Raw genomic sequence first — 15,210 nt, forward strand, 5'->3', positions numbered from 1 at the left:
TTCTTCCAATTGGTGCAGTTTCTAATGGTCGGACCTAAGCGATCACCTATCCTGTGGAGCCCAAGGATCGGTGATAACTTGTTTTACCCAAAGAACCCCATTAATGTAAGCTACTGTAATTATACATCCAGTTATGGGGGCGCACAGTAGATGTTCAGGAGCCGCATGTGTTTTACAGCCGATGCTCCACTATAATGGGGATAGCGACTGACAGATATTTGCATATAACCGTAGGGTGGGCCCCTAGAGTCCATTCCCCTGGTGGGCCCCAGACACCCCAGTCCGACCCTGAATTTGCCCCATAGTCTTCTACACACGTGGTCAAAATTGTTGGTACCCCTCATGTAATGACAGAAAAACCCACAATGTTGACAGAAATAACTTTAATCTGACAAAAGTATTGATAAATAAAAAATCTATGAAAATGAACAAATGAAAATCAGACATTGCTTTTCAAAAAAGCTTCCACAGAATTTTAAAAAAATAAAACTCAGGAATTAGGCCTGGACAGAAATGATGGTACCCTTAACTTAATATTTTGTTGCACAACCTTTTCAGGCAATCAGTGCAATCAAACAATTCCTGTAACTGTCAATGAGACTTCTGCACCTCTCGACCGGTATTTTGGCCCACTCCTCAAGAGCAAACTGCTCCAGTTGTCTCGTGCTTGAAGGTTGCCTTTTCCAGACCGCATGTTTCAGCTCTTTTCAAAGATGCTCAATAGGATTTGGGTCAGGGCTCATAGAAGGCCACTTCAGAATAGTCCAATATTTTCCTCTTAGCCATTGTTGGGTCTTTTTAGCTTTGTGTTTTGGTTCATTATCCTGTTGCAAGACCCATGACCTGCGACTGAGACCAAGCTTTCTGACACTGGGCTGCACATTTCTCTCTAGAATCCCTTGATAGTCTTGAGATTTCATCATACCCTGCACAGATTCTAGACACCCTGTGGCAAATGCCGCAAAGGAGCCCCTGAACATAACAGAGCCTCCTCCATGTTTCACAGTAGGGACAGTGTTCTTTTCTTGATATGCTTCATTTTTCCGTCTGTGACCATAGAGCTGATGTGGCTTGCCTAAAAGTTCCATTTTTGTCTCATCTGTCCATAGGACATTTTCGCAGAAGCTTTATGGCTTGTCAACATGTAGTTTCGCAAATTCCAGTCTGGCTTTTTTATGATTTTTTTTCAACAATGGTGTCTTCCTTGGTTGTCTCCCATGAAGTACACTTTGGCTCATACAATGACGAATGGTGCGATCTGACACTGATGTTCCTTGAGCTTGAAGTTCACCTTCAATCTGTTTAGAAGTTTTTCTGGGCTCTTTTGTTACCATTCGTATTATCCGTCTCTTTAGTTTGTCATCAATTTTCCTCCTGCAGCCACGTCCAGGGAGGTTGGCTACAGTCCCATGGAGCTTCAATTCCTGATTAATATATGCAACTGTAGTCACAGGAATATCAAGCTGCTTGGATATGGTCTTATAACTTTTATCTTTAACATGTTTGTCTATAAATTTCTTTCTAATCTCCTGAGACAACTCTTTCCTTCACTTCCTCTGGTCCATGTTGAATGTGATACACAGCATGTCACCAAACAGCACAGTGAGTATCTGTAGCCCTCTATACAAGCCCACTAACTGATTCCAAGTTTGCACACATCTGTGATGTTAATTAGTGCCTATTTCATGAGTTTTATTTTTTCTTAATTCTGTGGAAGCATAGTTGAAAAGCAAAGTCTGACTTTCATTTGTTCATTTTCATAGATTTTTGATTAATTATTACCTTTGTCAGATTCAAGTTATTTCTGTCATCATTGTGGGTTTTTCTGTAATTAAACGAGGGGTACCAACAATTGTGACCTCATGTGTATATAGTATGTACCCCATATCCCTCCATATACTTTAACACACTCCCAGTAGGATTTCATATAGTATAACACATTCCCCGTAGTCCTCCATATAGTATAATATGCTCCCCATATCCTTCCTATAGTATAATGCACTCCCCATAGTCCTCAATATAGTAAAATGCGGCCCCTCATAGAGTATAATGCAGCCCCTTCATAGCGTATAATGTAGCCACCTCATAGAATATAATGCAGCCACCCCATAGAGTATAATGCAGCCACCCCATAAAGTATAATGATGCCCCTCATAGAGTATAATGCACTTCCCATAGAGTATAATGCGGTCTCCTCATAGAGTATAATGCAACCACCCCATAGAGTATAATGCAGCCCCTTCATAGAGTATAATGCAGCCCCCTCATAGAGTATAATGCAGCCACTTCATAGAGTATAAAGCAGCTACCTCATAAAGTATAATGCAGCCACCCCATAGAGTATAATGCAACCACTCAATAGAGTATAATGCAGCCACCCCACAGAGTATAATGCAGCAACCTCCTAGAATATAATTCAGCCCCCTCATAAAGTATAATACAGCCACCTCATAGAGTATAATGCAGCCACCATATAGAGTATAATGCAGCCCCCTTAGAGTATAATTCAGCCACCCCATAGAGTATAAAGCAACCACCCCATAGAGTATAATGCAGCCCTCTCATAGAGTATAATGCAGCTCCAACATAGAGTATAATGCAGCCCCCTCATAGAGTATAATGCAGCCACCCCATAGAGTATAATGCAGGCACTTCATAGAGTATAATGCATGCCCCTCATAGAGTATAATGAAGCCCCCTCATAGAGTATAATGAAGTCCCCATAGAGTATTATGCAGCCCCATAGAGTATAATGCAGCCCCCTCTGTTTCCCCGTGTCCTGTCTGACTGCAGTGCTCGCGCTCCCATGTACCTTACCAGACCTGGGGCTTAGAGGATTCACTCCAGAAGGTGAGCTCAGGACACCATGGACACTGGCATCAAGGCATTACATTGCCTAGAAACAAGATATAAAGCCATTTCTCCAAAGTGTGTCAGGAGCCTTATTTCAATATGATAACATCAGGCTGTTGCTTGTTTTACTGTGAGTTGCCTGTGTGGTCTAAATGTGTTATCATGGCCTGCAGCATCTCCGGACTTATCTCCTATCGAAGGCATCTGGGACGCCATTGTTTGTCAGTGGCACAGGGAGCTGCCAGCAATGGATCTTGATGATTTTCCTAAGTGCCTTCAGGGGGGCAGAACATTCTTCAGACAACCATTAATAAACTATTTAAGAAGAAACAAGGATGTAAGCGCTGGGATTTCTACATGTGGCGCTCATACTCTATACTGAAGAAAATTGTGATATTCTGAACATTTGTTTTCATTTTTACACTATTTGCATATCACTAGCATGTGTCTATCCATCCTGTGATTTCCATAATTCCATGACTTTTCATTCTTGGTATTGCAATTTCAGTGTGGAGGAGTGTAGATTTCCCACTACAATATGACTTGATTTCCTAACACATGAATAATCATATGAAAATGCAATGGTTGATAAAACTGAGGACAGGGCTGGCCTTATGGGCAGGCAGACCAGGCAGCTGCCTAGGGCCCCCACGCCCCAGGGGCCCCCAGCTAGCAGCACATCATGCAGCTACTATGGGGCCCGTCATCGCGCTCTCACTGTGTATCAGGCAGAGCAGGAGACAGGAGCAGCCAGCAGCATGGGCACAAGGAGAGGTGAGGAGTGTTTTTTTTTTTTTTTTGAGAATCTATCACCCTTTTTTTGCCCTATTGGCTGCCGGCATAGACATCGGGGGCTTATCTACAGCATTCTGTAATGCTGTAGATAAGCTCCCGATGTAACCTGAAAGAGAAGAAAAACACGTTATATTATACGCACCGAGGTGGGCGGTCCGGTCCGATGGGTGTTGCGGTCCGGTGCCACCCATTTTTATGCGATGACGTTGTCTTCTCCCGTCCTGTAATGGCTCAGGCGCATTGCTCTGCCCTGTTGAGGGCAGAGCAGAATTTTGCAGTGCGCAGGCGCTAGACCTCTCCCGAAGCCTGCGCACTGCAGGACTCTGCTCTGCCCTCAACAGTCCTGCAGTGCGCAGGCGTCGGGAGAGGTCTGGCGCCTGCGCACTGCAGAATTCTGCTCTGCCCTCAACAGGGCAGAGCAATGCGCCTGCGCCGGAGCCATTACAGGACGGGAGAAGACGACGTCATCGCATGAAGATGGGAGGCGCCGGACCGGACCGCAACACCCATCGGACCAGACCGCCCACCTCGGTGAGTATAATAATAATAATGTTTTTCTCCTCTTTCAGGTTACATCGGGGGCTTATCTACAGCATTACAGAATGCTGTAGATAAGCCCCCGATGTCTATGCCGGCAACTGCAAGGCCAAAAAAAGGGTGACAGATTCCCTTTAAATATATCGTGTGTGCTGGGCTGTGGGGCCACTCTCCGGGGGGTATGCTATGTGCGCTGGGCTATATATATACATATATATATATATACAGCCCAGCAGCCCCACATGGTATATATACAGCCCAGCAGCTCCACATGGTATATATATATATACAGCCCAGCAGTCCCACATGGTATATTAACAGCCCAGCAGCGCCACATGGTATATATACAGCCCAGCAGTCCCACATGGTATATATACAGCCCAGCAGTCCCACATGGTATATATACAGCCCAGCAGCCCCACATGGTATATATACAGCCCAGCAGCCCCACATTGTATATATACAGCCCAGCAGCCCCACATTGTATATATACAGCCCAGCAGCCCCACATTGTATATATACAGCCCAGCAGCCCCACATGGTATATATACAGCCCAGCAGCCCCACATGGTATATATACAGCCCAGCAGCCCCACATAGTTTATACAGCCCAGCAGTCCCACATGGTATATATAGCCCAGCAGCCCCACATGGTATATATAGCCCAGCAGCCCCACATGGTATATATAACCCAGCAGCCCCACATGGCATATATAGCCCAGCGCACATAGCATACCCCCCGAGAGTGGCCCCACAGTCCTGCACACACAATATATTTAAAAAAAAAACCAAATACTCCTCACCTCTCCTCGTGCCCGCACTGCTGGCTGCTCCTGTCTCCTGCTCTGCCTGATACACAGTGAAAGCGCGATGACGTCATCGAGCACCCGCTGTCAGAAGCAGAGCAGGAAATGATGGTAGAGGGAGCATCAGCTCACGCTCTCTCCTCCATCATTGCTGCGGCGGCAGGGGGGGCCCATAGCGGCTGCATGATGTGCCGCTAGCTGGGGGCCCCTGGGGGAACGGGGGCCCTAGGCAGCTGCCTAGTCTGCCTGCCCATAACGCTGGCGCTGCCTGGATCCATATATCACAGATCAACAATATGGCCGTGTTCATGAGGCATTAGCTGACTAGTTGAATATTTAAAGTAAGTATTCAGGAATTAAGCAATGATGGACAAATCCTTTGGATTTTCCATAATTTTTGATAGGTCGGTAGTCTTAGGCTAGTTTCACACTAGCGTTTTTCTGCACTGCGTTTGGTGCGCACATCAAACGCGTGACAAAAACGCATACAAACACTTGTAAACGCTGCTTTTTTTGTCTCATTATCGTGCGCGGTAAGGCAAAAAAACGCAGCGTTTGTATGCGTTTGCGTTTTTTATGCGCATGGTGTCATAATCACAGGAGGAAAATTCTAGAAAAATCTGCGCTGGAAGACTTTTTACTTCAACTTGGATCTGGACATCAGGATGGCTCAGGCTTATGCAGTTGCTTGCCATCAACAAAAGGAGAGAGAGAGACAGCAAAGACGGCAGCGGTGGCGTTTGTGGGGATACATCCGATTGTTGAACTCTGGGAGAGCCGTGGAGCGTACCACACCCTCTACAGCGAGCTCCAGGCAAACCCGGAGAAAGTTACTGATTACACACGGATGTCCCAACAAAGATTCATGTATTTGCTAGGTCGTGTCCAAGATGCCATCCGGAGACAGGACACACATCTCCGTCGTGCGATTCCTTCTGAGGAACGGCTCCTGGTCACCTTACGGTACGTAGTATTTAAAAAACAATGCCTGCCTAATTTTATTTGTTCTCTCAGATGTACTATGAATTATTGTTCTTCCATGTACTTAACCAAAGGCTGCAGCCTTATTTTTATGCCATGTAGTAAAGAAAAGGCTGCATATTTATGTTTATGCCTTTTTTTGGTTTCTAATTTTATTTTTTGGTGTTGTAAAAATTCCAGATACACAAATATTAATTTTTGTTGTTTCTCTGTTTCCCAGATTCCTGGCTACTAGAGAGACCCTCTCTTCACTACACTTCCATTACCGGCTTGGAATCTCCACCTTGTCGGGAATTGTTGCGGACACCTGCCGGGCTTTGTGGTACGTTCTCTGTCCCGAATTTCTGCCCCTTCCCACCATGGAAAAGTGGATTGAAAATGCAGAAAGATTCTGGACAGTCTGCAATTTCCCCAACTGTTTGGGTGCGGTGGATGGGAAACACATCCGGATTATAAAATCAAAAAGAACTGGATCAGAGTACTATAATTACAAAAAGTACTTCTCTACAGTACTCATGGCCATTTCTGATGCAGATTGTAAGTTTGTTGCAGTGGACATTGGTGCATTTGGGCATGGGAATGACTCCCAGGCTTTTAAGAACTCGGACATGGGCCGGAGGTTGTTTGGCAACCAGTTCAATTTCCCCATGCCATGTCCTCTTCCCAATACCGAAGGTCCACCACAGTCCTTTGCAATGGTTGGGGAAGAGGCATTCCAGATGTGCCAAAACCTCCTCAAACCCTACTCCAGCCGGGACTTGGACCACAACAAAAGAGTTTTTAATTACAGGCTGACCAGGGCAAGAAGAACTGTAGAGTGTGCCTTTGGTATACTTGTCTCTAGATGGCGCATTTTAACCACAGCCATTAATCTGAAACTGGAAACAGTGGATGAGGTGGTGAAGGCCTGTGTTGTTCTACACAATTTTGTTATGGTTAGACAGCACCAGAACTTTGAACTTGATGATGCCGCTCCTAACTCCTTGCCAGAATTTAAACAGCACCCTCTCAGGTTATCCGTTGAAGTTGGCCAAATGAGGGACCAATTTGCGGCCTACTTCAACTCAGATCTAGGACGGGTGGCCTGGCAAGACCAAATGGTGTAACAAAGTTTACTTTTGTGTGTATGTTAATAAATAAAATTTGTTGATACCTGTACCAAGTACACTCTGTCTTTTTACACTTCAATATAATAATCAACTGGCCAGGTGTACGATTGAATTCATGATGCTGTGTTTTGTGCATCCTTCATTTAATAGTACTCAAGACCAGGTGACTATACATACACACAACTTGTATGTTCTTTATTCTCTTTACACTTTGAGTTCGGTGTGATGCGACGGTGGAGATAATACCACTAATATTTGTGTCACCTGTCATGATGTTACAATTATTCATTTTGGAATGCAGGAGCATCCCTAACTATTTATGATACCTAAAAACACTGTGACTATCCATATTAGTTGTAATAGCATCACTGTGGCCAGTTTAAACCTCAAGACTGTATACATAATAAAGTTGATACAACTTCTACAATACCCAGGCCTGGTGTCATGCTGAAGTGAGGACGGCAAAACTAACGCATCCACACTTCAGACGCTTATCACACATTGTCAGGAGAATACACATAAGAGGTTAACTGCAGCAGCGCTACAGTCTGAGTTATATATATGCAGACTGAAGCGACGCTGCTGGTTAAAACTCATGTGTATTCACCTGCCCAGGTGTGATCGTTATGATACAAGGCCAGGGTATTGTACTTATGGCGGGTATTTTCCACATCATCTACTCAGTTTATCCACACACACTGAATAGAGGATGAGTTTAATTACAAGGTCTAGATATAATAACCTTGGATTGTATCCAAAAAAGTTAAATGATGTTAAAAAACACCATAGTGAAGTTACTGTTTTGGATACAAACCAAGGTGACAATAGATAGGCCTTGCACTCAACACCATCCTCTATTCAGTCTGTGCTTTATTACCTGACTGAAGAGACTGATGTTGAAAATACAAGTCATCTAGATTTCTTGTTTTGACTACACATATCTCCAAGATTGACAAGTGTAAAAACGTGTCATTAATGGAGCTATGTGTTGACAAAAAAAAGAAAAATGCACGGTGCAGTGTGTGTACGGCGCAGTGTGTGTTGGCGGCGAGAGACACATTAAACCAAACTTTTTTTGAACCAGAAAAATTGCACGTTTATTTTGTAAAACTAAAAAAAAGCTTATTTTTATTTTGAAGGACGTTTTGGGGAAGAGTGGGATACTTTGGGGGTGTGGAGAGATGAGGAACGGCTGGAAATTGAGGAAGGGGTTCTAGGTGAAGGGGCTGCTAAAGTACTGGGGGAAGGGAGATCAGGCATGGAACTGGAGGCTGGTTGAGAAACGTTGGAAGGAGAGGGGGGACTGACTAAAAAAAGTCTTTTGTTTCTTCTGCTTTGGGGCAGGAGTCACCTGCCTGTACCAACTACCACTTTGTGACCGCCTTACAGTTGTTGACCGCCTCGAGATGTTGGACCGTGTCTGTGAAGAATAAAATATGGAATGTGGGTCTCCCCTGGGCTGCTCGGTGGAGGCGCTGGCGGTGCTCCTTGCAGGAGAACTTATGGTGTCGGTGCTAATTGAAGGTGAAGTGTGCGCTGTGCTTGTGGTGGGAGAATAGGTGGCGGTGCTCCTATCAGGCGAAGCGGTGGCGGTGCTCCTGTGATGAGGAGTGGTGGTGGTGCTACGTGTAGGCGAAGCGGTGGCGGTGCTCCTCTGAAGAGGAGTGGTGGTGGTGCTCCGAGCAGGTGAAGCGGTGGCAGTGCTCCTCTGAAGAGTGGTGGTGGCGGTGCTACGATGAGGAGAAGAGGTGGCGGTGCTCCTCTGATGATGGGTGGTGGAGGTGCTCCTGGAATGATGAGGAGTTGTGGCTGTGCTCCCATGCTGATGAAGCGAAGTGGCGGTGCTCCGTTCCGGAGATGATGTAGTCTCTGTGGTCCGAACAGGAGATGTGGCGGTGGCCCAAGCAGATTTTGCGCTGGAGGTGCGCCACGATGTGGAAACGGTGGCAGTACTGGTGCTCCAGACAGGAACAGTGCTTGACATGGTGGTGACGGAGGTAGAGTGTCCAGCAGCACTCGGCAATGGTGTGGTGTAGTGGTGTCCGGCTTGGCTAGGAATGCAGGTGGCCGTGCTGCGGTATGCAGCAGAAGTCGGTACTGTGGTGAAGCGAGTCAGGTGTAGCACAGGTGGGAATGACACCACTGACTGCTGCACGTACTGATTCTGCTGCATAGCCTGTAAGTAAGCAGTGTTGCAGGCGTGTAACACATTCAGCTGTTGCTCAGGACTAAGGTGATCCACCATGCCCCGTTCAATTTTACTAAAGAAATGGTGCGCTAGTCTATTGAGGTCAGCCTCCAGCCGTTCAAAGCGCTGGTCGGAAGAGTGGAAGAGGTGTTCCATGTGGTTAAAACCATGTTCCATTAGTGAAAAACCACTTTCCACTCTTTCGGACAGCGTCTTGAGGCTGGCATGAAAGGCTTTGCTCAAGTGCATAAACTCGGGCATGACATTCCTGTCCGAGGCCCTGTGCCGCTGGCGTGAACACCTGATTGACGAGCTTCCTGGTAACCAGCTGTCTGTGTTGCTGACCTGCAACTTGCTTCCTGGCTGTCGGATGGCTGGGACGGGTCCAAGGTCGATCGATGAAGAACCCTCTCCAGGGACAGGTTGCAGGGTGCTGCTCCAGGTGCTGTGGAAACAAAAATTAAAAATTAGTATCACGCATTTACAAGAAGGATCATCTGTGGAAGATAAAATCACCGATTATGTTCAATGAAAACACACAAAAAAAATGAAATTATACTTACGCTCTGGTGGAGAGGAGCTGGGGATAGGAGCTCACCCCTCCAGCTGAGCTCAGCCCAGGCTTGAGCGCCAGTGACCGGGCACCAGAGCCCAAGACTGTGTGGGCACTAAAGCTGCGGCAGCAGAATCCGGAGGGCAGAAGACCTCAAAACCTCTGTCCTCTAATGATACTTGATGACACAGCAGCACGTGTGGGCTGGAGACGCCAGACAGGAGCGACCCCTGAAGCAGGCTGCAGCTGCCTGTCATGCAAGGGGAGTTCTACCTAAGCATCAGACAGAAAGAGGGACTTGAATAGAGTTTACAGCAGCAAGTACCTCAGAGAATAGCGCTAGAGAGGAGGCCTCACAACCCACCTGACTAAGGAAATTCCCAAATTGCTTCCAGTCTGACTGGCTCCAGAACCATCTGTAACCTGAGTCCCGAACTGTACCTGCACTGCTCAGTAAAAGGTAAAGGAAACTGCACCCTGCTATGTCTTCTGAATCATTCCTGCGTCACCCAGGGACGTATCTAGGGGGGGGCAGCCGGGGCAGTTGCCCCGGGCGCAGCCGGCAGGGGGCGCAGTCCGGGCCGCCTAATGCAGCGGTCCGCAGTGTCCTCCCTGGCGGCTGCGTTCTGCCGCCCCCCCTGGCCTGAGAGTCGGCGGTTCTCTGTGTCAGCTGTCAAGCTGACAGCTGGCGCAGAGAAGGTGTGCGTGCCAGCTCCCAGGGAACAATTGTACTGGCGTCTGTATAGACGCCAGTACAATTGCAGCTCTGACCGCCAGGCCAGAGCGACATCAGCAGCGTGACATGTCATGTGATCACGCTGCTGACGTCACTCCCCGGCGCCCAGAGTGAACGCTCAGCGCTGGTGGTAAGTGTGCTCCAATGTGGAGCTGAAGAAACCACCGAAGATGGGGGGTGTTAATGTGTGGCGATGGGGGTTAATGAGTGGGGATGGGGTTAATGCGTAGAGATGAGGTTAATGTGGGGGGGGTTAATGAGTGGAGATGAGATTAATGTGGGGATTAATGTGTGGGGGGGTTAAAGAGTGGGGATGGGGTTAATGTGTAGTGGGGTTAATGAGTGGGGTTGGTGTTAATGTGTAGTGGGGTTAAAGAGTGGGGATGGGGGTTACTGTGTGGGGGGTAAAGAGTGGGGATGGGGTTAATGTGTGGGGGGTTAATGAGTGGGGATGGGGGCTAATGTGTGGGGATGGGGGTTATTGAGTGGGGGGTTAATGAGTGGGGATGGGGGTTACTGTGTGGGGGGTAAAGAGTGGGAATGGGGGTTAATGTGTGTGGGAGGTTAATGAGTGGGGATGGGGGTTAATGTGTGGCGGGGTTATTGAGTGGGGGGTTAATGAGTGGGGATGGGGATGGAAAGAATTTGTGGAGGGTTAATGAGTGGGGATGGAATTAATGTGTGGGGGGTTAATGAGTGGGGATGGGGGTTAACGTGTGGGGGATTTGGAGTAGGGGGTACATAATGTGTTGGGGGATTTGGGAGTATGGACGGGGGGGTTAATGAGTGGGGATGGGGGTTATTGTTTGGGGGGGTTAATATGTGGGGGATTTGGAGTGGGGGGTACATAATGTGTGGGGGGGATTTGGGAGTGGGGATGGGTGTTATTTAATGTGTGGGGTACATAATGTGTCTGAGGGATTTGGAGTGGGGAATTTAATGTGTGTGGGTAGATTTGAGGACACAGTATGTATGAGGAAACAGTATGGGGGTTGGGTGCATACAGTATGGGGAGCGAACGGGTTAATGTATGTGGACACAGTATAGGGAGTCAGGGGTATGTGTGAGCAGACGGTATAGAGAGTGAGGGGGTAAATATATGATGAGACAGTATGGTAAACAGAGGGATGTTAGAGGAGGGAGGGGAATAGTGTGAGGTGACAGTATATTGCAGACATTTTTATTCAGGAGCATTATAATGATACTTCTATCTTTAAGGGCATCGTGTGGAGATTTGCTGCAGAAGACCGGAGAAGATGGAAGTCTGCATAAATGAGATGTGGATGAGAAAACTCATCATGGGGTCTGGACAAGAAGAAGAAAAGGAGACTGACTGCAGAGACGTCATCTATAAGGTACTTGGATGTAAATGTTATTTGTGCTACTGACTTATTCTCATGTTTTTATTTTTTAGGAACATTAAAGGGGTTGTCCAGGTTTGTACGGAGTCTGCAGTCATTCTATGTGACTGCAGACTTCTGAATTCTCACAGTGCTCACTGAACGCTGTCAGGATTCTCTCGTGCCGGTAATTTACATACATGCGGTCACATGCTGACTAGACATGTGTGGCCTCACTCAATGAAAATGAATGGAGCAAGGCCGGGCACGTCTAGTTGGAAGGTGGCCAGAAGTATATAAATCACATACTTGTGCTGACATGACTGTACATCGGCAAGGGAGAATCCTAAAAGTGTGCAGTGCATTCGTTGTGAGAATTCAGGAGCCTGCAATGTCAGGATTCAGCTCTGCAGGTTCCAGTAGTCATCACATGGACACGTCACTCATATGCGATTTTCATAGTTATGGTCCTGTGACAACGAGATTCTCTTCCTGCTTTCAGTTTTTTACTGAACTTTGAGAGCATTAGGGAGAGCAGCTCGTGGTTACATGGCTAAGTGTGCAAGTCGCATATGTACTTAGTGTGGGGGGGGCGCCGAACCAAATTCTTGCCCCGGGTGCCAGGAAGCCTAGATACGCCTCTGGCGTCACCTGCCCTGCACCACACTCACCACAAACATCACCTTTATCATCCTAACTGCCCTGGGACACAGCTCTACCCGTGGAGAGCTTAACCATCTTTGCTGCCCTATCATCACCCCAGAGGATCTGCATTGCATCGTCGGACCCCTGATCGAATACCACGGGTGGTGTCACGAACACTTTATTACAAACTTTATAATCCCTTTTTCACTATCCGTTTTATTGGACGCCCAGGGCCACGGACCGGGTCACTGCTACTGTGACACTTCTCCTTGAAGAAGCGGCCTGGAATCGAGTATCCCCACTGCCCTGGCAGGTGATCCAGGTGCAATTGTTTCTATTATGTTTTTCCTCTGACCGTTCCGCTCCTGATTTTGGCTTACAAATCCTGGGGTAAAAAAAACTCACCAAATACTGGATGTGTGCATGTGGCCTAATGCAATTTCTGTGCAATTTTTCCAAGGAACATCCATATGACATGCATATGCAATCCACATGCAATGCGATTTTAACATGAGCTTTTACATACAGCAGTTATCTGTATGTAAAAGCTCATGTTAAAAATCGCATTGTAAAATACAACTGTACACATCAATTAAAAAACAAATAATCTTCAAAATAGATAGATAGATAGATAGATAGATAGATAGATAGATAGTGGCTTATGTATGGTAGAGCAGGGACCCATCAGAGGGAGGTCACCTTGCCGTGGTTGATGGGCTTACATGAATTGGCCAATTTGTGCACTAAGAACCTTCATTTTCATCTTACTGTAAGTTTAAAAAAATGTTTTGAAAAAAAATATTTGAGGATTATTATCCAAATTGAATGGTTTTAATGTTTTTCTGTGTTTTCACAAGGACTAGATTCATGCACATGTGCTGCTGTATTCTTTTTGTCTAGATAGATAGCTAGATAGATAGATAGATAGATAGATTAAAAGCCAGCAGATGACACGTACAATATTGAATGGAATAGGTTAGAATAGAATAGATATATTCACATAGAATAGGTGCAGCGTCGGACTGGAGCACCTTGGGGCCCACTATGTAGCTACATAGAAATAACTACAAGACCACCAACTGTGCAATATAACACGCTAATATCAGGACATAACATAAGGTAGCACACGTCTTAATGATACAGCAGGGCTTGGCGGCCCTGCTCATACAGGGGCCGCCAAGTATGAACCTCCCCCTGTATCACCCTGACTGCACCAACTCCCCCTGTATCACCCTGACTGCACCACCTCCCCCTCTTACCACCCTGACTGCGCCACCTCCCCCTGTATCACCCTGACTGTACCACCTTCCCCTTTATCATCCTGATTGAGCCTCTTTCCCCTGTATTACTGAGCAGCTTGGTGTTTCCATTATTTTGTCCAACCCCTGTATATATGTAATTGACACACACATATATATATATATATATATATATCTTTATATTTCATAGAGAGCTAGATAGCAGAATAGCCGATAATTCATTTGTCGGCTTCTATAAAATCATTGCAGAACCTGACAGGATAGGAGACGTGCTTTACATACAGTAAACCCATGCAGAACAGTTACATTTATAGATGTCAGTGACGAATAGTGTTAGTAATATGTGTGTGTAAAATTTGGGACCTGTATGTATTTAATTTAAGAATGTTTTCACGTTGAAATCACTGATGCTGCGCAGACTCACAGCTATTCTGCTATCTCTCTATGAAATATAAAGATATATATATATGTGTGTGTGTGTCAATGACATATATATATATATACCTATTCTATGTTTATATATCTATTCTATCTTTTCTATTGTTAACATGTCAGTGTGATTTTACTGTATGCAGCATATGAATTGCCGGCTTTTCAGATGACATCATGGCGCGAGTGCTGTGCGATTTTTCTCTCACACCCATTGACTTGCATTGGCGAGTCTCGTCCGAGATACGCAGCAAATCGCAGCATGCTGCGATTTTTTCTCAGTCCGATTTCGACTGAGAAAAAAAATCGCAAATGAGATGTCACCCATTGAATAACATTGGTCAGAGTGCAATCCGATTTTTTATCGGATTGCACTCGTCCATATTTCTCGCAAGTGAGTATGAGCCCTAAGGTTAACTTCCACACAGAAATTATCCAAAGCGCTTGTATGAGATTTTTTTTAAGCCTCATTCACTTTGCTGCTAATGTGATCTGCTGTGGATTAAATCTGGAGCAAAACTGCAACATGTGAACAAGCCCTAAGGCTCCACTAAGTTGCTTTGGATTTGTGTTAGGCACGGTCAAACTGCATTTCCTTGCAATTTTTTTTTAATGGAAAGTTGGAAGTTGTGCGCGTATTGCAGGTGTCTCTACTGAGTCATGGAGCCGCAGCCTTTCTACACCAAAAGGAAAGTAGTGGTTTTATGATAAAATAAACATTACTTACCGTCTCCTTAGTTTGAAACATAAGCAAATCAGAAGTGGTTTGGGTGAAATTCCTGTAATTAGACTAGGTATATATATATTATATAACAGTTTAGGATATTAAATAAGATCACATGGCAGAAAAATTCCATCAGTCTGACACATAAACTATTCAGAAAATCCAGTACTCTCAAGAATTTGTCAGTGGTAGAGAGGGGAACGGAAGATTTGAATTACTGTCAGTGTGTGTATATAGATATATACAGTTGTGCTC

This window comes from Dendrobates tinctorius, unplaced genomic scaffold (assembly GCF_039654945.1).
Source record: "Dendrobates tinctorius isolate UK_male_01 unplaced genomic scaffold, ASM3965494v1 ptg000065l, whole genome shotgun sequence".
NCBI classification, from domain to species: Eukaryota; Metazoa; Chordata; class Amphibia; order Anura; family Dendrobatidae; genus Dendrobates; species Dendrobates tinctorius.